The sequence below is a fragment of the Manis javanica genome, chromosome 5 (assembly GCF_040802235.1).
Source record: "Manis javanica isolate MJ-LG chromosome 5, MJ_LKY, whole genome shotgun sequence".
Lineage (NCBI taxonomy): Eukaryota > Metazoa > Chordata > Mammalia > Pholidota > Manidae > Manis > Manis javanica.
Window position 1 is genome coordinate 150,896,259 of NC_133160.1, and position 14,580 is coordinate 150,910,838.

Sequence of the window (14,580 nt, forward strand, 5' to 3'; positions counted from 1 at the left end):
CCATTAGTTACGAAGGATCGGTTTTCTCCCAGGGGAGCTACTAGGGTGTCTTTAACTAAGTAGGGCAAGTTCATACTAGTATTGGTAGTGAAAAAGCGCGGAAAAACGGCTGCATTGAAACGGACAGGCATAGGCTTAGGAAAGGCAGACAGGATTCCCCATCTCAATACTCCCTGAGTCGGGGTCTCCAGTGTCAGGAGCAGGGTCAGGAGGTACAGCGAAGTCATCTCCTTTGTTTAGGACTTTCCTCGTTAGGCGCTCCGGGATCCAGAAGGGATTTTCTTCACCCTGGGGGAAAACACACACAGCTCCCCTGGATCTGATTATGATTGGATCCGGGCCCTTCCATTGGTTAGATAACACGTCCTTCCATTTTACTAGTTCTTGTGGGTCTTTTGGCCACTGATTATGGCGATCCGCTGCTGTATGGCTTTGAGCATCCAGATTCAAAAAATTTATAGTGAAAAGTGCTAGGGCTATGGCAGTTTTTGGTGTGGGGGGTATATCTTCAATTCCCCCTTTTTGTTTAAGTAAATAGGATTTGAGCGTGCGGTTCGCGCGTTCCACAATCCCTTGACCCTGTGGGTTGTAGGGAAGGCCAGTGATATGTTTTATCCCCATGTGATGACAAAATTGAGCAAATTTTGTAGAGGTATAGGCTGGGCCATTGTCTGTTTTCAGAATCTGCGGTAACCCCCATGCGCTCCAAGCTTCAAGGCAGTGCTGGATGACATGGGAAGCTTTCTCTCCTGACAATGGGGAGGCAAAGATGACTCCTGAACAAGTATCCACGGATACATGTACATATTTCAGTTTCCCAAAAGACGAAATATGCGTCACATCCATTTGCCAAACTTGTAAAGGCCTAATACCTCTGGGGTTGATCCCAACATGAGGTGTGGGAAGGAAGCTGCAGCAATGTTGGCAGCTAAGGACAATGTTCCTAGCTTCGGCCCTGGTTATGCTAAACCGCTTGCGCAGTGTTTCGGCAGTGACATGAAATTGTGTGTGGAATTTTGAAGCTGTGGTGATAGGGTCTAGCAGGGGAAAGGCTATGCTTCTGGTTGCGAGGTCTGCCAGGTGGTTGCCTTGGGTCATAGGCCCGGGAAGGCCTGAATGTGCTCTGATATGAGTTATATACAAAGGAGATTGCCTATGAAGTAGTGCTGATTGTATCTGTTTGAACAAAGTGGCTACTGGGCTGGACGCTTTAATTAGCCCGGCCACTTCTAGAGATTTGACTGCATTAACTACATAACAGGAGTCAGACACAATATTTAAAGGTTCAGGAAAGATTTGTAGGACCTCTAAGACTATGCGACATTCCACTATTTGTGGAGTGTCAGGCGTGTAGCCTTTTGTCACAACTTTGCCATCATGGACATAGGCACCTGTGCCTGTCTTAGACCCGTCCGTGTAAACTGTTTTTCCATGAGGCAGCGGGGTTAGGCTAGTGACCCGAGGGAATACTAGGAGATGATTTTTGGCGAAGTTGATGAGGGGATGTTTAGGGAAATGATTATCAAAGGTTCCTGAGAAACTGTAAGCAAGTATGGCCCAATCATCATTCATAGCACATAATACTTGTATCTGTTCTACGCTGTAAGGGGTTATAATTTTAGCTGGAGCCTCTCCAAAATGTGTCATGGAGGTTTTTACTCCTCTCAAAGCAAGTTTGGCCACGGCTGCCGGATAGTACTCTATTGTCCTAGCCTGAGAGGCTTGGGGATGGATCCAGATCAGTGGGCCGTGCTGCCATAAAACTGCTGTTGGCAGCTCCGGGGTGGGAAGCACACACAACTCAAAGGGTTCATTCGATTGCACTCTATTTAATTGTGCTGTCATCAAAGCCTGTTCTACTTTGCGAATGGCTTGTAATGCCTCAGGTGTGAGGGAGCGCGGTGACGTTAGTTGTGGGTCTCCTTCTAGGGTTTTAAATAGTGGAGTCAATTCAGTGGTGGGTATCTTTAAGTATGGGCGCAACCAATTAATATCCCCTAGGAGTTTTTGGAAGTCATTCAAATTTCGCAATTGATTATGTCTTATCTCAAGCTTTTGGGGGCAAATTACATCTGTGTAAATGGTTGCTCCTAGGAATTTGCTAACACTAGATTTTTGGACCTTCTCGCTTGCTATATTCAGTCTCCAATTTTCTAGGGATCTAGTGAGATCTATATATGCTTCTTCTATTTCCGCTGGTTGTGGGGAGCAAAGAAGGATGTCATCCATGTAATGGATGATCTTTAGCGTGGGATAGGTCTTACGAATTGGGTCTAGCGCTCGCTGAACGTACAGTTGACATATGGTGGGGCTATTTGCCATTCCTTGAGGGAGGACCTTCCACTGAAATCTGGCATTGGGTTGTTCATGGTTAATAGCTGGCAAAGTAAAAGCAAATCTTTCCCTGTCCTTGGAGCTTAGAGGTATAGAAAAGAAACAATCTTTAATATCTATTATGAGCACTTTCCATTCTTTGGGTAAGGCAGAGAGGAGTGGCAGTCCCCGCTGTACGGGTCCAAGCATTCTCATTTGAGCATTTACTGCTCTCAGATCATGAAGCAACCTCCATGATCCTGACTTTTTCCTGATTACAAATATGGGTGTGTTCCATGGGGACACAGAGGGTTCTAGGTGTCCCACTTGGAGCTGCTCTTGCACTAAGCAATGAGCTGCTTCTAATTTTTCAGAGGATAGGGGCCACTGAGGAACCCATACGGCCTCCTCTGTGAGCCAAGGTATGGGCATGGCATCTTCAATGGCCCCTATGAAAAACCCAGGCCGTGACGGTCATTCTTTACTTTGGGCAGGATGGGCTCTATGTGTCCCTGTTGGTGTTTCCCCAGCCCTTTGCCAGGGATGTATCCCATGTCCATCATCATGCCTTGGGCGGGGGTGGAGTATTCATTAATGAGTTTGAGGCCTAAGTCTCTCATGACATCCCTCCCCCATAAATTGACCGGTAGAGGGAGTACATAAGGGGTGACTGTACCCTCTTGTCCTTCAGGGGCTCGCCATTTCAATGGTTTGGCACTAATTGAAGGGCTTGACTCATATCCTAAACCTTGTAATGAATGTGAGGATTGGGTCACAGGCCACTTGGAGGGCCACCAGGTTGCAGAGATAATACTTTTATCTGCTCCAGTGTCTAGGATTCCCTCAAAGCTCTTTCCCTCTATTTGAAGAGTTAATTTTGGTCTGTCTGCTAAATCTAATACTATGAAGGCTGAATCCCAGTCAGAGGAGCCGAAGCCCCTTTCTCCCCTCTCCGTGTTGGTAGCAGGATAATTGGCGTGGAGACTAGGTAAAACTAAGAGCTGGGCTATGCGGTCTCCCGGGGATATAGGATAGATTCCTCTGGGAGCCGAACACATGATTTTTACCTGTCCTTCATAATCTTGATCTATAACTCCGGGATGAACTACCAGGCCTTTCAATGCAGCAGAAGAGCGCCCTAGGAGTAACCCAATGGTATTTGGTGGTAGGGGGCCTTTAAAGTCTGAAGGGATAGGCTGAACTCCCATCTGTGGAGTCAACACTATTCTGGTGGTGGCACGGATGTCCAATCCCGCGGAACTTGAAGTGGCTCTCCTTGGGGGGCCTGGTTGTTCCCGAATGACACTTGCGTGCTGGTTGCCCCATATATTTGCGGGCCCTGGTGACGGGGGCCCCTCTGGGCGTTTTTTGGCAGTTCTAAGGGTTTCCCTTCTATATCTTTAATAGACCGGCACTCATTAGCCCAATGCCTGCCTTTCTTACACTTAGGGCACAACTCAGGGGTCTTTTGGGTTGTTTGTTCTGAAGCTGGGCTCCTACACTCTCTCTTTATATGTCCTAATTTCCCGCATTGAAAGCATTTGATACTTCTGTTAGTGATCCTGGCTTGTTTGTGGCTCTGTAATATGGCCGCGGCTAGGCCCGCATTGGTGAGTGGCCCTCCTATTTCTCTACAGGCTTTCAACCAGGCATGTATCCCTTTTTGTTTCCAGGGTGTTATCGCCTGTCTGCATTCCTTGGTACATTGTTCAAACACTAATTGCTCCACTAGGGGCATTGCTTGTTCCTGATCTCCAAATATTCTGCCTGCGGCCTCTATCATACGAGCGACAAAGTCAGAAAATGGCTCGCTCAGCCCCTGAATAATTTTTGTCAAATTGCCTGATACTTCTCCTTTGTTGGTGAGGGCTTTCCATGCCTTGGCGGCGCACGTGTTTATTTGTGCATATACCTGTAAGGGGAAGGCGGTCTGGTCGGCTACCCACTGTCCTTGGCCCGTCAGCATATCATATGACCATGCAGGCTGTCCTTCGGCCGCGTTTGCGCGTGCCTGGGTCATGCTGATATCATGCCACAATGCCTTCCATTCTATGTATTGCCCCATACTAGAAAGGCATGCCTTAGTTACATATTGCCAGTCTGCGGGTGTCATGGCTGTCTCTGTTAATCTCTCAACTTGTGCTATGGTATAGTTAGCACTGACTCCATAAGCCCGAACGGATTCTGCTAACTCCTTAACTTGTTTATGGCTCAGGGGCTGGTGAGAGCGTACACCGTTATCCTCAAATACAGGAAACATTTGTCTAATTGCCTGAAGAGTATCTGGGTGGCAAAAGGAGAGTGCGCCACTCACGTAAGGTGGCGGGGCAAAGGGCGTCGGGGGACACCCTGCTTTCATTTTTTCCTTGGTCCGCTTTTCAACTTTGCTGGTTCCCTTACTTCTACACTCTGCGGTTTTATTTTCTTCCCCTTCCTCTGCGGACGTTAATTCCTCCTCAGATTCCCTATTGGAGAGTTGGAGGTCCCTCAACTCTTTCCAGGGGTATTTACTATTTTCTCCGAGGCGATTGTCACTCGCTTCTCGGGGCTCTTTCGCTTTTGCCCTAGGCGGGCTTTCTCCCTCACTCTGAGGTTTCTTTACCTTCGTTTTTGTGGCCTTTTTTCGGCCGCGCGCGCTCTCTGTTTCCCGTTCCGTTTCTGACATGCTCTCTTGGATATCTGTCAATGCTCTCTGACCTTCTTTTATTACCTTTTCACATCTCTCATCTTGCAGACAAGCTCTAATCAGTTTCCAGAGGGGCCTGGTGCCTCCCCTCAGGCTACCCTCCTCCTCCTCTCTATCAAGATCTTTCCCCAGTTTGTCCCAGCTCGGGATTGAGAGGGACCCTGAACAAATGAACCAGGGGGCCACACGGTCTATCTCCTTCACAAAAGATCCTAAGACTTTGCTGGAGACCTTCAAGTTTCGCTCTTTGAGAGCTGTCTGCAGCGCCGTGACTAATGACGGTGCATTCCCCATGGTGCCTCCTTATTTACAGAGAACCATCAACCATCATCCTAAAAAGCAGGGGCCTCTCGGAACTTACCCCTCCGGGCTTTCTTCTGACCTGCAGTTCTGAATCCTCTCCAGATGTCTGAAGGGTCCTCCCTGTGCCGGTGATGTTCTGGTTCCCGGGATTCGGCACCACTTGTTGCGCGCCCCGTCCTCGCCGGCAAGAACAGCACGCAACAACAGCAGGATTCTTCTGCAGAAAGCTTTATTCTTCAGCTCTTTGTGAAACAAATGAGTTGGGCAGGACCCAGAGGGGAAGGAGAGGCTTGCTTATATAGTTCTCATGCTCTGACCTGGTTGGTGCGGCTCCATATGCCTTATTAGCATAACCATTTGGTGGGTCTCATTGGTCCTTATGCCAAGGCGCAATTAGCATGTAGTTTAGTGGTGTGGGATGATTTGTCATTAGGAAGTTCGGGGCCTTCCGGCTGCCCTGCATTGGGCGCTATTTTCTGAGCGCGGCTGCCAACATCTCCCCCTTTTTTGTCTAACAGAAGCTCAAGGCGGAACTTGCCAGCAGAGGCGGAGACAGAGGCCTGACCTCCATCATACTTCCTGATGCCCCCTTTTTGGAGAGGGGTTCTGGGCATCTACCCCTATGCAGTCAGGCATGCCTCTCAGAGGGGTCCAAGACCTCTTGCAGTGCTTTGCCTCGCATCCTCTGGCTGGCGTTGGGACCGCTTGGTACAAAGGGTTTGGACCCTTTTTCTCAACCCTCTTGCACCATGAGTTTCTTAAAGAAAGCTGTGATTAAGCATTGAGGTACTCGGGCCTGGTGCAGTGCCACATGGGCTCAGGGTGCAAGAGCTACCTCAAGCTAAAGCCGAGCTTCCTTCTTAAGCATGTTGAGCCACACTTGGGGAGAGGCGCCAACGTCTATCGCCATTAGGGCTTGAGCAAGGATCACCTTGTCCTGCTTATGTTGGTTGCGGAGTCTGCATAACAACCAGAGTAAGAGCATGAGACCTCCAAGCAGGAACACGCCCATCCCAGCCATGCCCGCCCACTCCTTGACGTGGGAGAGAGCTCTGAGGAACCAGGAAGAGAGTCCTTCCGCTACGGAGATATCTAGACGGGTGGAGTTGATGTGGATAATTTCTCGCCGCAGCTCTTCTAGTGTCCCATCGAAGTCTTGGGACCAGTTTCCTGAAAGATACTGGGACAGGTCTCGTGACAGATTAGCTGCCCGTGTAAAATTTTTATATTGAATGCTAGTGATGCAGAGGGCACGATATTTCCGCTCACATCCCAATTGGGCCATTTGCCAGAGCACCTCCATTTGTTCCTCCACGAGATCTATGCGTTGATTGAGGATCATTATTCCTCCTTTCAGTTTGCCATCAAGTGTGGACTGTTGGTCCAGGGCAGAAGCTACTGAGGCTGCAAGGTTATTGAGCTCTGTAGCCGATTTGATGGAGGTGTCTAAAGCTATACCAGCGGCGGTGGCTGCGACCGCAGTCGCGGAGATCAGGAGCACTATGGCGGCTGTAACACCGAAATCGCGCCTTTCTCGAAACAGAGTCATGGTGTTAGGGGCGTCTATGGGAACAGGGACCTAACGGGGGATGCGGACTACCAAAGCGTTGGTAAAGTTACGCGCATCCCAACACTGAGACAGAAAGCAGGTTTCATTGGAGCAGGAGTCAAAGCTACTATTGGATAAGATAAACAGAAATGGGGGGTATACGCATACTGGAGAAGGTGGAAAAAGGGAATTAGGTGACTCTGGACCTGATTTTGCTGAACACGTGTAGTTCTCGTTGTTATGGGTCATGATCATGTTCCAGTGTGCGCGCATGTGGTTATTCTCGCACCAAAAGGTGATATTTTTTACACCGATTCCCCCACCCTGGAGGGCGGAAAAGGGGGAGAGGTCGGTACACGAGCCATTGACTCCACACAGCATCCATTTATGGAAGGGGTTCATGCTCAGCTGCTGACGAAACTCGCCTTCGAGCACCTTTACTGGCCACCAAGCCTCATTGGCTGGCCGTCCCTCCATATCTGGGGAGATGGTAAACTCCTGCCTCTCAGTTGCCCACGTTACTACAGTTGACTGACAGTCAGTCCAGGGCCACAGCTCTCCCTCATAGTCGCCCACACAATGGGAGGCATATTTGGGTTGACGAGGCCTGTCGGTGGAATTGTTCCTGGGAGAGTGTACAAATGTGCCATTGATCCAGAGAACCATCTGGTGGATAGTCATGTTCTTATAGGATGGGCTCCCTTCCTTATTAGGCCCTTCAAATTTAGCTGACATAACGGGGAGGCTACTGGCCTCTAGAATTATGTCACTGAACCATCCGTATTTCCTCCGTTTCAGGGAGATACAGCCAGCTAGATTCTGAGTGGTGAAGCATAATGACCCATTAGTTACGAAGGATCGGTTTTCTCCCAGGGGAGCTACTAGGGTGTCTTTAACTAAGTAGGGCAAGTTCATACTAGTATTGGTAGTGAAAAAGCGCGGAAAAACGGCTGCATTGAAACGGACAGGCATAGGCTTAGGAAAGGCAGACAGGATTCCCCATCTCAATACTCCCTGAGTCGGGGTCTCCAGTGTCAGGAGCAGGGTCAGGAGGTACAGCGAAGTCATCTCCTTTGTTTAGGACTTTCCTCGTTAGGCGCTCCGGGATCCAGAAGGGGTTTTCTTCACCCTGGGGGAAAACACACACAGCTCCCCTGGATCTGATTATGATTGGATCCGGGCCCTTCCATTGGTTAGATAACACGTCCTTCCATTTTACTAGTTCTTGTGGGTCTTTTGGCCACTGATTATGGCGATCCGCTGCTGTATGGCTTTGAGCATCCAGATTCAAAAAATTTATAGTGAAAAGTGCTAGGGCTATGGCAGTTTTTGGTGTGGGGGGTATATCTTCAATTCCCCCTTTTTGTTTAAGTAAATAGGATTTGAGCGTGCGGTTCGCGCGTTCCACAATCCCTTGACCCTGTGGGTTGTAGGGAAGGCCAGTGATATGTTTTATCCCCATGTGATGACAAAATTGAGCAAATTTTGTAGAGGTATAGGCTGGGCCATTGTCTGTTTTCAGAATCTGCGGTAACCCCCATGCGCTCCAAGCTTCAAGGCAGTGCTGGATGACATGGGAAGCTTTCTCTCCTGACAATGGGGAGGCAAAGATGACTCCTGAACAAGTATCCACGGATACATGTACATATTTCAGTTTCCCAAAAGACGAAATATGCGTCACATCCATTTGCCAAACTTGTAAAGGCCTAATACCTCTGGGGTTGATCCCAACATGAGGTGTGGGAAGGAAGCTGCAGCAATGTTGGCAGCTAAGGACAATGTTCCTAGCTTCGGCCCTGGTTATGCTAAACCGCTTGCGCAGTGTTTCGGCAGTGACATGAAATTGTGTGTGGAATTTTGAAGCTGTGGTGATAGGGTCTAGCAGGGGAAAGGCTATGCTTCTGGTTGCGAGGTCTGCCAGGTGGTTGCCTTGGGTCATAGGCCCGGGAAGGCCTGAATGTGCTCTGATATGAGTTATATACAAAGGAGATTGCCTATGAAGTAGTGCTGATTGTATCTGTTTGAACAAAGTGGCTACTGGGCTGGACGCTTTAATTAGCCCGGCCACTTCTAGAGATTTGACTGCATTAACTACATAACAGGAGTCAGACACAATATTTAAAGGTTCAGGAAAGATTTGTAGGACCTCTAAGACTATGCGACATTCCACTATTTGTGGAGTGTCAGGCGTGTAGCCTTTTGTCACAACTTTGCCATCATGGACATAGGCACCTGTGCCTGTCTTAGACCCGTCCGTGTAAACTGTTTTTCCATGAGGCAGCGGGGTTAGGCTAGTGACCCGAGGGAATACTAGGAGATGATTTTTGGCGAAGTTGATGAGGGGATGTTTAGGGAAATGATTATCAAAGGTTCCTGAGAAACTGTAAGCAAGTATGGCCCAATCATCATTCATAGCACATAATACTTGTATCTGTTCTACGCTGTAAGGGGTTATAATTTTAGCTGGAGCCTCTCCGAAATGTGTCATGGAGGTTTTTACTCCTCTCAAAGCAAGTTTGGCCACGGCTGCCGGATAGTACTCTATTGTCCTAGCCTGAGAGGCTTGGGGATGGATCCAGATCAGTGGGCCGTGCTGCCATAAAACTGCTGTTGGCAGCTCCGGGGTGGGAAGCACACACAACTCAAAGGGTTCATTCGATTGCACTCTATTTAATTGTGCTGTCATCAAAGCCTGTTCTACTTTGCGAATGGCTTGTAATGCCTCAGGTGTGAGGGAGCGCGGTGACGTTAGTTGTGGGTCTCCTTCTAGGGTTTTAAATAGTGGAGTCAATTCAGTGGTGGGTATCTTTAAGTATGGGCGCAACCAATTAATATCCCCTAGGAGTTTTTGGAAGTCATTCAAATTTCGCAATTGATTATGTCTTATCTCAAGCTTTTGGGGGCAAATTACATCTGTGTAAATGGTTGCTCCTAGGAATTTGCTAACACTAGATTTTTGGACCTTCTCGCTTGCTATATTCAGTCTCCAATTTTCTAGGGATCTAGTGAGATCTATATATGCTTCTTCTATTTCCGCTGGTTGTGGGGAGCAAAGAAGGATGTCATCCATGTAATGGATGATCTTTAGCGTGGGATAGGTCTTACGAATTGGGTCTAGCGCTCGCTGAACGTACAGTTGACATATGGTGGGGCTATTTGCCATTCCTTGAGGGAGGACCTTCCACTGAAATCTGGCATTGGGTTGTTCATGGTTAATAGCTGGCAAAGTAAAAGCAAATCTTTCCCTGTCCTTGGAGCTTAGAGGTATAGAAAAGAAACAATCTTTAATATCTATTATGAGCACTTTCCATTCTTTGGGTAAGGCAGAGAGGAGTGGCAGTCCCCGCTGTACGGGTCCAAGCATTCTCATTTGAGCATTTACTGCTCTCAGATCATGAAGCAACCTCCATGATCCTGACTTTTTCCTGATTACAAATATGGGTGTGTTCCATGGGGACACAGAGGGTTCTAGGTGTCCCACTTGGAGCTGCTCTTGCACTAAGCAATGAGCTGCTTCTAATTTTTCAGAGGATAGGGGCCACTGAGGAACCCATACGGCCTCCTCTGTGAGCCAAGGTATGGGCATGGCATCTTCAATGGCCCCTATGAAAAACCCAGGCCGTGACGGTCATTCTTTACTTTGGGCAGGATGGGCTCTATGTGTCCCTGTTGGTGTTTCCCCAGCCCTTTGCCAGGGATGTATCCCATGTCCATCATCATGCCTTGGGCGGGGGTGGAGTATTCATTAATGAGTTTGAGGCCTAAGTCTCTCATGACATCCCTCCCCCATAAATTGACCGGTAGAGGGAGTACATAAGGGGTGACTGTACCCTCTTGTCCTTCAGGGGCTCGCCATTTCAATGGTTTGGCACTAATTGAAGGGCTTGACTCATATCCTAAACCTTGTAATGAATGTGAGGATTGGGTCACAGGCCACTTGGAGGGCCACCAGGTTGCAGAGATAATACTTTTATCTGCTCCAGTGTCTAGGATTCCCTCAAAGCTCTTTCCCTCTATTTGAAGAGTTAATTTTGGTCTGTCTGCTAAATCTAATACTATGAAGGCTGAATCCCAGTCAGAGGAGCCGAAGCCCCTTTCTCCCCTCTCCGTGTTGGTAGCAGGATAATTGGCGTGGAGACTAGGTAAAACTAAGAGCTGGGCTATGCGGTCTCCCGGGGATATAGGATAGATTCCTCTGGGAGCCGAACACATGATTTTTACCTGTCCTTCATAATCTTGATCTATAACTCCGGGATGAACTACCAGGCCTTTCAATGCAGCAGAAGAGCGCCCTAGGAGTAACCCAATGGTATTTGGTGGTAGGGGGCCTTTAAAGTCTGAAGGGATAGGCTGAACTCCCATCTGTGGAGTCAACACTATTCTGGTGGTGGCACGGATGTCCAATCCCGCGGAACTTGAAGTGGCTCTCCTTGGGGGGCCTGGTTGTTCCCGAATGACACTTGCGTGCTGGTTGCCCCATATATTTGCGGGCCCTGGTGACGGGGGCCCCTCTGGGCGTTTTTTGGCAGTTCTAAGGGTTTCCCTTCTATATCTTTAATAGACCGGCACTCATTAGCCCAATGCCTGCCTTTCTTACACTTAGGGCACAACTCAGGGGTCTTTTGGGTTGTTTGTTCTGAAGCTGGGCTCCTACACTCTCTCTTTATATGTCCTAATTTCCCGCATTGAAAGCATTTGATACTTCTGTTAGTGATCCTGGCTTGTTTGTGGCTCTGTAATATGGCCGCGGCTAGGCCCGCATTGGTGAGTGGCCCTCCTATTTCTCTACAGGCTTTCAACCAGGCATGTATCCCTTTTTGTTTCCAGGGTGTTATCGCCTGTCTGCATTCCTTGGTACATTGTTCAAACACTAATTGCTCCACTAGGGGCATTGCTTGTTCCTGATCTCCAAATATTCTGCCTGCGGCCTCTATCATACGAGCGACAAAGTCAGAAAATGGCTCGCTCAGCCCCTGAATAATTTTTGTCAAATTGCCTGATACTTCTCCTTTGTTGGTGAGGGCTTTCCATGCCTTGGCGGCGCACGTGTTTATTTGTGCATATACCTGTAAGGGGAAGGCGGTCTGGTCGGCTACCCACTGTCCTTGGCCCGTCAGCATATCATATGACCATGCAGGCTGTCCTTCGGCCGCGTTTGCGCGTGCCTGGGTCATGCTGATATCATGCCACAATGCCTTCCATTCTATGTATTGCCCCATACTAGAAAGGCATGCCTTAGTTACATATTGCCAGTCTGCGGGTGTCATGGCTGTCTCTGTTAATCTCTCAACTTGTGCTATGGTATAGTTAGCACTGACTCCATAAGCCCGAACGGATTCTGCTAACTCCTTAACTTGTTTATGGCTCAGGGGCTGGTGAGAGCGTACACCGTTATCCTCAAATACAGGAAACATTTGTCTAATTGCCTGAAGAGTATCTGGGTGGCAAAAGGAGAGTGCGCCACTCACGTAAGGTGGCGGGGCAAAGGGCGTCGGGGGACACCCTGCTTTCATTTTTTCCTTGGTCCGCTTTTCAACTTTGCTGGTTCCCTTACTTCTACACTCTGCGGTTTTATTTTCTTCCCCTTCCTCTGCGGACGTTAATTCCTCCTCAGATTCCCTATTGGAGAGTTGGAGGTCCCTCAACTCTTTCCAGGGGTATTTACTATTTTCTCCGAGGCGATTGTCACTCGCTTCTCGGGGCTCTTTCGCTTTTGCCCTAGGCGGGCTTTCTCCCTCACTCTGAGGTTTCTTTACCTTCGTTTTTGAGGCCTTTTTTCGGCCGCGCGCGCTCTCTGTTTCCCGTTCCGTTTCTGACATGCTCTCTTGGATATCTGTCAATGCTCTCTGACCTTCTTTTATTACCTTTTCACATCTCTCATCTTGCAGACAAGCTCTAATCAGTTTCCAGAGGGGCCTGGTGCCTCCCCTCAGGCTACCCTCCTCCTCCTCTCTATCAAGATCTTTCCCCAGTTTGTCCCAGCTCGGGATTGAGAGGGACCCTGAACAAATGAACCAGGGGGCCACACGGTCTATCTCCTTCACAAAAGATCCTAAGACTTTGCTGGAGACCTTCAAGTTTCGCTCTTTGAGAGCTGTCTGCAGTGCCGTGACTAATGACGGTGCATTCCCCATGGTGCCTCCTTATTTACAGAGAACCATCAACCATCATCCTAAAAAGCAGGGGCCTCTCGGAACTTACCCCTCCGGGCTTTCTTCTGACCTGCAGTTCTGAATCCTCTCCAGATGTCTGAAGGGTCCTCCCTGTGCCGGTGATGTTCTGGTTCCCGGGATTCGGCACCACTTGTTGCGCGCCCCGTCCTCGCCGGCAAGAACAGCACGCAACAACAGCAGGATTCTTCTGCAGAAAGCTTTATTCTTCAGCTCTTTGTGAAACAAATGAGTTGGGCAGGACCCAGAGGGGAAGGAGAGGCTTGCTTATATAGTTCTCATGCTCTGACCTGGTTGGTGCGGCTCCATATGCCTTATTAGCATAACCATTTGGTGGGTCTCATTGGTCCTTATGCCAAGGCGCAATTAGCATGTAGTTTAGTGGTGTGGGATGATTTGTCATTAGGAAGTTCGGGGCCTTCCGGCTGCCCTGCATTGGGCGCTATTTTCTGAGTGCGGCTGCCAACAACTTGTACAAAATTATTATATAGCCTAAACATTATAGAAAAGTAATCATTGTCTGATACTAACATTCTTTTTGAAACATAAAGGGAATTTCATCAATGACCAGAATTATCTAGCCCAACAAATTTGTTCTTTCTCCAGTCTCTTATTATTATAATAATTTTAAGTTTATAATGCCTGGAAATATCCAGAGAAGTAGTAACATTTTGACATTATAAGTTTTTACTTAAGGTATTTCTGTAGCTATTTCTTGAGCAACAATTCTCTTCCCAGCCCTATGCTAGATGCCATGTTAATGAGATAAAGCCATTAATAAATATAATGGACCATGTTTAAACTGTATACAGTTTAACAGATAACTTGTCAAAAGATAAACGTCTGCATTATCCATCATTAAGCATGCCTCAAAGTTGAATATGTTAAGTCAGAGAATTTCTAATCACTCTGTGAATTTAAAATTATATCCTACAGAATATCAGAAGCAAAACTAGAAAAATAAGAGGAAACTTTTTCTTATTTCTAATAAATTTTTGAAAACGACATTATAACCTTCTTGGTGACAATATGTCATGCTTGGCATGTTGTTTAAAATTGCCTACTGTTATACCTTATACAATTGCCAAATTATATATACTCCATATATATTTTGTAAATGGGAAGAAAAGGAAGATGAAGGGAGAGAATTGATGCACAAAACAATGAGGACTGATGGGAGAATCAGAATTTAAAGTGCTCATCACATCCAAACTCAGGTCATTATTTATGAATTGGCATTAAAGCTTATTGAAGAGGTAGTTAAGTTTCTCTTCCAAGAAAAACCATTATAGTGTAAGAAAATAAAAATTATTGTGGAAAACTGTTATCTTGCTCAATTTAAAATCAATGTAGGATAATGTCACAATTCATTTTCTCTTGCTTTTTCCCTTTGGGAATTGAATTAAAAACTTAAAAATATAAAATATTATTCTCATGAACCTCTTCTGTGCCTTTAGCACTGCTGAGTATATCTCCTTTGAAATTAACAAGAGGATCAAGTACAAAAGAGATACATGAACATTGAGTAAGAAATAAAAACTTACATTTTCTTTCATTTG